This window comes from Heteronotia binoei, chromosome 17 (genome assembly GCF_032191835.1).
Source record: "Heteronotia binoei isolate CCM8104 ecotype False Entrance Well chromosome 17, APGP_CSIRO_Hbin_v1, whole genome shotgun sequence".
Classification (NCBI taxonomy): Eukaryota; Metazoa; Chordata; class Lepidosauria; order Squamata; family Gekkonidae; genus Heteronotia; species Heteronotia binoei.
The window spans coordinates 15,816,275-15,826,641 of record NC_083239.1 but is presented as its reverse complement, the minus strand read 5'-3'; positions in this window follow the sequence as shown (position 1 = coordinate 15,826,641).

Genomic DNA, 10,367 nt, shown 5'->3' with positions numbered 1-10,367 from the left:
GTTCAACAGCTGTAATCTCACATGAGCGGCATCTTGAATGATTTTCACTTTGCTGTGGTGTGTCAAACAGCTGCTGAACCACTTGTGACTGCACAGTGGCTTTGTGGTGGAGATTCATTGCCTTCTGCCTTGCAATCCTCATTTTTGGCTGTGCTGTAGATGAACGTGATTCTTCCCAAGGTCATGGATGATTGGGTGGGGTGCTGAAATGATGTGGGGGAAATACTGGTGGAAAGAGCCATCAAGCCACAGCTGAGCTATGGCAACCATGTAAGGCAGGTGTGTCAAATTCATTCATTTTGAGGGCCGGATCTGACATAAATGACACCTTGTTGGGCCAGGCCATGTGTGTCATAAAATGTAATGCCAGGTAGCAGAGATATAAACTTCATAAAAGACATTAGACAAAAACAATTAAAGATTTTTAAAAACCTTAAAATAAAACATGATTAATATATTAGCACTTGTTGGTCATGATGGTGCTTTTTGTGTGTCTTTCCCATGCGATCCAGGGAACTGGGCAAAGGAAGCACTGGCTCTTTCCCTCCTTCCCCAGTGGACAAGGAGGAGCCTCAGCCAACAAAAGGAAGAGGGGCTTGGCTCAGTAGCTCTGCTGTGTGGTTGAGAGAGCCTGGCAAAGCAAACTATTCTTCCCCAAGGGAGATGCCTCAGCCAATGGAGAAAACAGAGGCTCTGCTCTGTAGCTCCTGTTCAAGTCTGGCAAAGGAAGCAAGAGAGAGGGAAAAGGAAGCAGATGACAGCCAGTTGCTCAGGAGCCTGACATCCCTGATAAGGTTTTTGAGTCAAAAATAAGGTTTTTAGAGGTCACTATTGCCTTCCTCCATTTAACAACCCTGGACTTCCTTGGTGATCTCTCATCCAAATACTAACCAGGACTGACCCTGCTCAGTTTCTGTGATCTGATGAGATTGGGCTAGTCTGAGCCATCCAGGCCAGGGCAGCGGAAAGGTCCCAGGACTCCTAGAATACTGAGTGAAATTGTGCATGTGCAAAATAACATCAGCTATAACACAAACTTTAATAGCCAGGGTTTTTTTTTTAAATGCTTTTTTATAATCACTTATTAATTTATGAACATTTATTGGGGAGTTGGACTACAGAAGAGCGCATCCTCTTCTCTCTGCTCTAGCCAGTCTTCAACTCCCCAACTGACTTTTCCAACTGCCTAACTGCCACTATCCTTTGACAGTTCAAAGCAGTCCAACAATGAGAGTGACTTCTATCAGCTGTCACTCAGTGGTCCTTAGCATGCATATTGCTGCTGTTCATCATAATATACTTTGCTAGAATGGGCTGATTCAGAATAAAGCAGTTTTATGTTTTCATCACTTGAGAAGAGGGGCCATAGCTCTGTGATAAAGCATGCAGAAAGTCCCAAGCTCTGTCCTTGGTATCTTCAGTTAAAAGGATCAGGTAGCAGGTTATGGGAAAGACCTCCATGAGTAGGCTTCCCAAATCCCCCGCGGGTGGGGGACCCCCGATTTGGAGCCTCCTCGCCCCGCTCACCAAAAATCTGGAAAGCAGGGGGGAACGGCGGCCCTTCCCACCCAGCCCCGATCCCAGCAGCTTCTCCTCTCCCCTTCCTGTTTCGTCTTCTTGCTCTCAGCAGCCATGTCTGCCTTTCTGAGGTGGCATCTCCCTCAGCATGGGGGGGGCATCGGGGGGCGGGGGGCGGAGGAGGGGCAGGCTTGGGGGAAGCGCTGCAGTCGTCCTACTGCAGCGGAGGAGCCGCCACAGAGCCTGCCCACGAGCTCTTTGAAGCTTGCCGGAACGGCGACGTGGAGCGCGTGAAGTGCCTGGTGTGGCCGGAGAACGTGAACAGCAGAGACAGGGCCGGCAGGAAATCCAGCCGCCTCCATTTTGCCGCAGGTACAACCAGCCCTGGCCCTTCCCTTCTCCCTCTCCTCCGCCCCCTCCTCTCCGGGTCTCTTGTGAGGATTCTTCCCCTTCCCTCCTCGAAGGTGCTGTTTATCTTAAGGCTGGAGCGGAAGGAAGGGATCATTTTCCCGGCGGCCTCTTCGGGCTCATCCAGGCTTTGTGTGTGGAGATGAAAGGTGGAGACTGGCATCAGTACCAGTGTGCCCTCTAAGCTGCGGTAGTGTGAGCTAGCCCACAGATTTTTAGCCTCCAGTTCACACATTTTTTGTCTTAGCTCAGGAAGGATGACCCCAGAGCACAGTAATTTATGCAGTAGCTCACAACTTTAATACCGGTAGCTCACAATTTTAATGCCAGTAGCTCACAAAGTAGGTTTTTTTGCTCACAAGACTCTGCAGCTTAGAGGGAACACTGATCAGTACCCAAACTGGATGGAAATATGGGGCCAGGGTTATGGCTCAGTAATTAGACCTCTCTTCCCCCCTCTCCCTGGGGGAGCTGTTTTTTGAGGTAGAGGCACCAAATTTTCAATATAGTGTCTACTGCCTCTCCCCAAAGTACCCCCCAAGTTTCAAAACAATTGGACAAGGGGGTCCAATTCTATGAGCCCCAAAAGAAGGTGCCCTTATCCTTCATTATTTCCTATGGAAGGAAGGCATTTAAAAAGGTGTGCTGTCCCTTTAAATGTGATGGCCAGAACTCCCTTGGAGTTCAATTATGCTTGTCACACCCTTGTTCCTGGCTCCGCCCCCAATGTCTCCTAGCTCCACCCAAAGTCTCCTGGCTCCACCCCCAAAGTCCTCAGATATTTCTTGAATTGGACTTGGCAACCCTATCCATGAGAGACCCTGGAAAGTCACTGTAACAGAGCAAACAAAACTGATCTTGATAGAACAACATTTATCCATCCCCTTCCATCACCTTGTTCTGTCAGTAGGTAAAGAATTTTTGTATTGCCAGGCATTTCCTCTAGCACCCCCCTGCCTGCTCTATATTTTTAAGGTGGTCTCAATGCTTCTAGATAGGTATCTTAGCTTTGGTTTTATTGGCTTTATGATTTATTTTTTTATAATGCTCTGTTTTTAAGGGTGCTTTCACACATACTGAATAATACAGTTTCAATCCACTAAAGTGATGGTTTGCACAAGTGGGATTTGCCATTTCACACAATAAAATACAGTTGCAAAGTGTATTGAAAGTGCATTATTTAGTGCGTGTGAAAGTGTAAGTTTTAGCTGCTTTGGTGGCCCTGATTAGGCAGCATTGCAGGATGTAGATTTATATAACGAAACGGTCTGATTCAGTATAAGGCAACTCCAAGTGTTTAAGAGGAGGGGAGGGGCTGTGGATTAGTTGTACAACATCTGACTGGTATCTGCCATGTCTGAGTGCGATGAGAAGGTGCCAAATGCCAGTCTTTCTTCCACCTCCAACAGACTTCATGTCTTTATGCCTTAAGAAAGGAAAGCAGAAGAAGGAACAGAAGGGGGGATGTTCTAAATACCTTGGCAGGAAGGGAATCGAGTGGCCTGAGGCTGCTCTCCTAGAAAAAAAAGGGCAGGGGGAAGGTTGGAACAGACAAAGGAAAAGGCAAAACACAGTGGAAAATGTCAGGCCTGAGAGGCACAGAGGAGGAAATCAACACAAGTTTAAGAATCAGCGGGCAAGGGAATAGATTACAGTGCTTTTAAATTAAAGGAGTTTGGGGGACTCCTGGCAGGGGTAGAGGAGCTTAGTTGCAAAGAAAAGAATTCATTATGGATGGAGCTTATCTGCTCCAGTGATTCACCTGCCCTGTCTGGCTCCATTAAGCCCGTGTCTTACAATGCCCTCAAAATGCAGACAGAATTGGTCTGCCTTCATGACAGCCTGTTTATCTAATCTCTGGCGACCTTTAGTGAAGGAGGCTGCAGAAGAAGACCAGATAAATATTTACACACCACCTAGATGGACCTTTTAATTGCATCTAAAAGAGTAGAAGAGGGTGACGGATTTGGAGTTGGGAGGACCTGGCTTCTGTGGCCAGCGAGCTGGGTGTGGGGTTAGTTGATTTTTCAAAAAAAATTTTAAGACAGGGATTGTGCTTGCCATAAAGGAACAGGTCAGTCTCATTTCCTCTGACTGGCAGTGGATCTCCCACATTGCAGACTGAGAAGACTGCAAATTTATACCCCGCCCTTCTTTCTGAATCAGAGTCTCAGAGCGGCTTACAATCTCCTATATCTTCTCCCCCCACAACAAACACCCTTTGAGGTGGGTGGGGCTGAGAACTCTCACAGCAGCTGCCCTTTCAAGGACAACTCCTGCAATAACTATGGCTAACCCAAGGCCATTCCAGCAGCTGTAACTGGAGGAGTGGGGAATCAAATCCGGTTCTCTCAGATAAGAGTCCGCACACATAAGCACTACACCAAACTGGCTCTCTTACCTCTCTGGATCCCTTTTGAACTGGAGATGCCAGAGACTGAATCTGGGACTTTCTGCATGCAAAGCAGATGCTCTACTAATGAACCGCAGCCCCACCCAAAGTTACCAACTTAACTGAGCACAACTACTGATATTACTTTGGTCTCAGGGTGTGAAATGTTTTGTCATTTGGCCTTCATAGTTTCCTATTACACTTTTTTACAATGCCTTTTAGGTAAGAGAGACTTTCTTTCAAGACAGATTAGCTGCTTCTTTTAATACAGATCAGAATGCCACACTCCAATTATTAACAGGTTCTGATCAACTTAGTCATATTATATCTGTACTAGTTTCAAACTCGTTTTTGAGCTCAGTTTCTGTCATTTGAAGCATTAACCGATCTGCATCTGATTATCTCTGGACTATCTTAGCTTCTATAAGCTTTCCTGTATGTCAAAATCAGCCAATGAGATGCTGGTTTTAGCTCCTAAGTTCTGCAGACACCAATTGAAAGAGGAGGGCCTTTTCTGTCATGGCCCCAGCATGCTGGAATAATTTACAATGACATCTGTCTCTCTCCCTCCCTGCCAATATTCAGCAAACAACCTCTATCTGTGCTTTTTGGAATTTTTTCCTGCTGTTCTTTCTTTCAGTTCTTCTTTATTCTGAAATAACCAAAACATTATTAATATTTGTGTGTTTTGTTTCATTTAAAATTTCTTGTGAACACTGTTTGTGTGGACAAAAGATGAAGAGCAGCATGTTAGTCCTGCAGCTCAATACATGCTTGTATGGCCAGGCTCCCAGTGTTCCAGGCTGCTAGGAACATTTTTTTAAAAGTCAAATTAACATTTCTACTTTACTATAAAATGTACATCAATGTTTTGCTAGGCAGCCTTAACACAGAGCAGCCTTGCAAATCACTCCATAAAAAGAAATTGTTGCCCACACCAATTTTAATTAGGCTAGCAGCATTCCCACACATACCTGTATTAGTAATTCGTGGCATACAGATGCCCCCAGCTGTGAGGAAAAAGCCCCCTTTTCGAACATCGTAGTTACCAGCTTGATTGCCAGAGCACCTGGAGAAGTAACTCACACACGTCTGGCAAGAGAGTGTGGGTAAACCTACCCAGGGGCACAAGGGACTTATGCTGTACAAGCAGCCATAACGCCACAAAGGCACTCTATACCGGTACAAGAGTGCCTACCAGCAGCACGAACGTCCTCCCATCCATGGAGCGGATGAGACTGCGTCGCCAGGAGCTATCCAGGCGAATGGTTATGAAGCACTGACCATGGAATCCACCATGGAATCCACCACATGTAGCCATCTTCCCGCCAGGCTTGACTCCAGTTCATCCCAGCAGAAGGCTCACGTACACACCAGATGTCACCTTTGGCCTACAAGCAACCTACCCATCCCAGGAGTGGTTAATAGTCCAACTGCCACTTCTTTGTTTAACGGAACTCTAGACAAAGACTGGTGCCTAGAAGAAGACAGAAGAAGAGGAAGACCATCTTCAGCCAGAGCCAAGTTTCTTTGTACATGCTGGGTGTTACCTAGGCCACAATTAGACTCTCTATTGTCACCTTTTCAGATAAGTTCCCTAGTCTTAAAGTGTTCCCCACCCAATAGTCACTTCTATTCTTCTTTCCAACTGTCACTTTGGAGCTGCCCCCTGGTCTGTTTCAACCTGAAAGTTCTCTCAGGTATCCAGGATCCAGGCAAGTCTATTGGTCAAGAACAGGCACCCAATTAGGTGCCACCAATGAACTTTCTATTGGCTACTGCAGTAGTCCAGCCCTTAGGGTCACTGCAGAGCCTTCCCTTTCTCCTCCCTCATACCTCCCTTCCCCCGAGGGCTTAAGAGAGTCCTTATAATCTGTGGACTAGCTACCCACAGGTGTGCTTCTAGCAGTATCCCAACTTCCGCTGCATAGATCCATTCCCAATTCCTGATCGGTTTCGGGTCCCTTCTCCCACTTCCTCGCTTGTCACCATTGGAGCCTTCCTTGAAGACTACGATAGGTAAATATCACCCTGTTTGTCTACCCATGTGTTCCCCTATCTCTCTATCTATGTTTCCTAGGACTTAATGTGTGTTTTGATGAGTATTTTATCTTGTATGGAAGCCTATATTTTTTCCTAATAAATTATAATTGATTTTACTAAATTAGAGTCCCTATTATTTTAAGCATTACTTTCTGGATGTGAGTCTTGTATACATAGGTAAAAAAGATCCTGAGTGAGCCAGGTGCCCACCTAACTAATTCCCCAACCTCGTTTTGAGGGCATTTTGGCTTACACAGCCAATTCTTACCCAAATTCTTGCCCAATTTATAAAGTGTTCTTGGCATGTATACAAGAGCCAGTATGCTATAGTATGAGAGTGCTGGAAGAGGATCTTGATGACCTGGGCCCAAATCCTCACTCCTCCATGAAGCTCACTCTGGGCCAATAACTTTTCTCAGCCTACCCTACCTAATAGGATTATTGCACGAATAAAAGGGGGACAGGCAAATCATGTACAGCACCTCACGTGCCCTGGAAGAACAATGAAATAAAAGTATACTAGATAGTTACATGAATCTTACAACTGGGGTGGGGCAGGTCATTTCCATGCATGACTACCAACATCAAAGTGAGGCCTGGCATTCTCCTGGAATGACCTCCAGAGATCAGTACAGAAGGAAATGATAACTTCAGAAGGGGGGACTTGGGTATACCACAGAGCTTAGGAGCACTGAAAGTCCTAGAGTGGCATCAGAGGGTGAATGTTCTTGGACTTCTGATTTCCTTATAGAAGAAATATCCTCACTGTGCTCCTTCCTCTCCCCTCTGCCCTCCCCAAGCACCATCCCCAAATCTTCAGAAATTTCCTAAGTTGGAAACCTTATTTATAAGGCTGATCTGGGGATTCTCAGTAGGACCCACCCTGGAGATATAATGAGGGTGGGCAATATACACAGAAAAGACAGTTTCTGAAATCCATAGAAGTCAGGTCACAAAATGCTTGGCAGGGTGTAAGCAGCTTCTCATGCACCAGTAAAATTCAGAAGGTGGAATGACAGATTCAAAACAACTTGCCAGCCCTGATTGAAACAACACTGGCAGTAGGGCTGCCAGGCCTCTCACTATGGCAGGAGGCCTCCCACTGGCACCTTTGTTTGCCCACCAACTCTCCAATTGGCTATAAGAGAAAAAACCCAGTGACATAACTGATGTCACAATGTGACTTCTGGGTAAAACCTGGAAGTGACATAGGGTAGCTCTAGGAATCACTGGGAACTCTGCAATAAAACTCAGACCGGTAGCCTTAATGGACAGGAATTGCTGACATGTTGGCAAAGGATTTAATTCACCCTGCTCAGGCAGTACCTGTATCTGACATGTTATTGGAATGGCATAGGAACCAGCCATGACGAAGTGTGCCTCCCATACTGCTACTTGGGTTGCAGACCTCAAAGGGGGAGCTGTTTTTTTTCCTGGAATGACAACCAGTTTTCAGACTACAGAGATCTGTTCCCCTGGAAGAAATGGCTGCTTTGGAAGGCAAACTCCATGGTATACCACAACATCTAAGAGAAATGGACGTCATTGAGTGCCACCAGATTTGCTCTGAGCCTTCTCCCGAAACTCTGCCCTCCGCAGCCTCTAGGAATTTTCCAGACTGGGGTCAGCAACCCTAACTGTTGCAGTTACAAATTAATCAGCTCTAATGGAAGGGAGCTCTTGGAAATTTATGCTCCTTACACAGAGCTAGCAGAAGCATGAACTGTCCAAAATTCATCACAGACTTTAGTTTGTGAGTCGGTTTTTGCCCATCCCTAACCAACAAACAATACTCTGTGTGTATGTGATGGGGAGAGGCAACAATGTGGTTGATAAGTCAAGTTTTTTTTTTTTTAAAAAAATAATTCTTAATTTTTGTAGTATTTACAAATTCCAAACAGAAAAGAAATTAAAAAAAAAATAGCAAGTGGTGGCAAGTTTACACATAAGCATCTATAATGGTTTCCAAGTATCTCAAAATGTGTCAGACTATCTCAAATATCTCAAAATATGCACAATTGTTTACATGCCATAAGTTCAAAAGATCAGGTTGCAAGGGCCTCAGTCCATTGAATTACAAGGTGTTGACATTTATCATTGAGACCAAAACCTGGCATAGAATAGTCCTACCTGTACACTAGAGAAATCTCTTATACATGTGCCAAGTCCAGCACTATTGATGGTTGGTTAATTGGCAGCACTTTGAGATACAAGGTGGAGTGACTATTAGCACTGTTTCAGAATGAAATATCCATAACGGAATGTGCACAAATGCAATGATGCCTTAGTATTCAAGCTATATTTATCGCAACTATAACGATTACTCTTTTGCATCATTTTATTAACGCAACATGCAATATAGAAGGGGGGATGCAAATTAACTGAGGCTAAGATCACACACACCAAATAATGCACTTTTGATCCACTTTCAATGCACTTTCCAACTGGATTTTGCAAGTTCAAACAATAAAATCCAGTTGGAAAGTGCACTGAAAGTAGATTGAAAGTGCTTTATTTAGTGTGTGTGATCACAGCCGATATGTTGTCTCAAATGTCACATGACATTCTATACAACTGGAAATGTTTTCAAAGAATGCATCAGTTCCACATCACAAACAAACCCAGGTCATGGGGTACTCCAAAATCTATGATGAAGTTAATACAAAGAGAAGAATCCTTCATGCATTTGTAGAAGTTCATATAAAAATGAGAACTCCAGAAACTTGTTCATCTCAGCCAGTCAGAATGAACTCTTGTTTTTGATAGCTGGAAGTCCAAAAGAATTCTTTCCCAAGGTAGCTACTTGGAAATCTGAAGATTAATGTCAATCTAGAATAAGCCAAGTGAGGGTTACTCTCGAATTACATCTTATCCCATTAACAGTAATGTCACTCTGCCTGGCCTCCATGGAGCTTCTCTACATTTGCATCGGATCTCATTTCCATTAGTGTCAGTTCTGTGAGATCTCAATGGATTCCTTGTGCCTTTGCTTCCAGTCAAATTTCCCTTCCTCTCCTCCTTCCTTTCACTCAATCTAGAGTGGCAGTGGGGGAGCTTTTCTGGATCTGCTCCTGTTCTCATTGATGTTGGCATCACACTGGAACAACCTTAGAGGAATTACAGCAGATTGACTCACTTGGGACTGGCTCAGTTATTTGTTTTGCAGACCTATTGTTTCAGAGAACACTGCAGAACTGGTTCCTGGGATGATGTAGGAGGGAGAAATGGCTAAAGAGTCTGGGGCTTCACAGTTTAGTAAAAAAGATGACTAAAATTTTGCAGAGGGTAGAAAAAAAATGACCTTTTTTCACCTTCTGCCATAAAACAAGAACTTTGGAGCACCCAACCAAGCTGATGAGCAATAGATCTACGGCAGACTAAAGGAATAGCTACTTAACCCACTGAGTACTTACACTATGGAATTCCTTGCCAATGGATGATAGGGATAGGCAAAGGCACAGAATACGTAGCTTGAAAAGATGATTAGACAGATTCATGGAGGAAAGGCTAATGAGTGGCTAATTGTCATGATGGCTAAGGGAAATCTCCATTTCTCACGTAGGGATGTGCATTGGGATATTTGTAGTCTGAATATATATCCCCAAAACAACTTTTTGGTATTTTTTATATATCCAGGTATCCAGAGTGATATTTGGGATTCTCACATCCCAAATATTTCTAAAAATATTGAGAGATATTTGGAGATATTTAGAGTTGGCATTTAAAGGCTTCTGGGCCGGTTTTTCTTCCATTCAGTGGGTTTTTTGGGCAATGGGGGAAAGGGGGAAAAGGCAGCTCTCTCAAGCAAAGGGATCAGGGGGAGCACAGAACTGTCTGCCCGTTTACAAAGCCCATAGCATTCTGATCATGGGCAAATAGCATAAAAAGCAGGTCTGACTGCAGCTTGCCTCCATTTCAGGGCTTTGGGGTTTTTTTAGTTATAATGGTGCTTGCTGCTGCTGTTCTGGTCTGCACCTTGCCTGCTATTGACTGCTGTTGAAGCCAG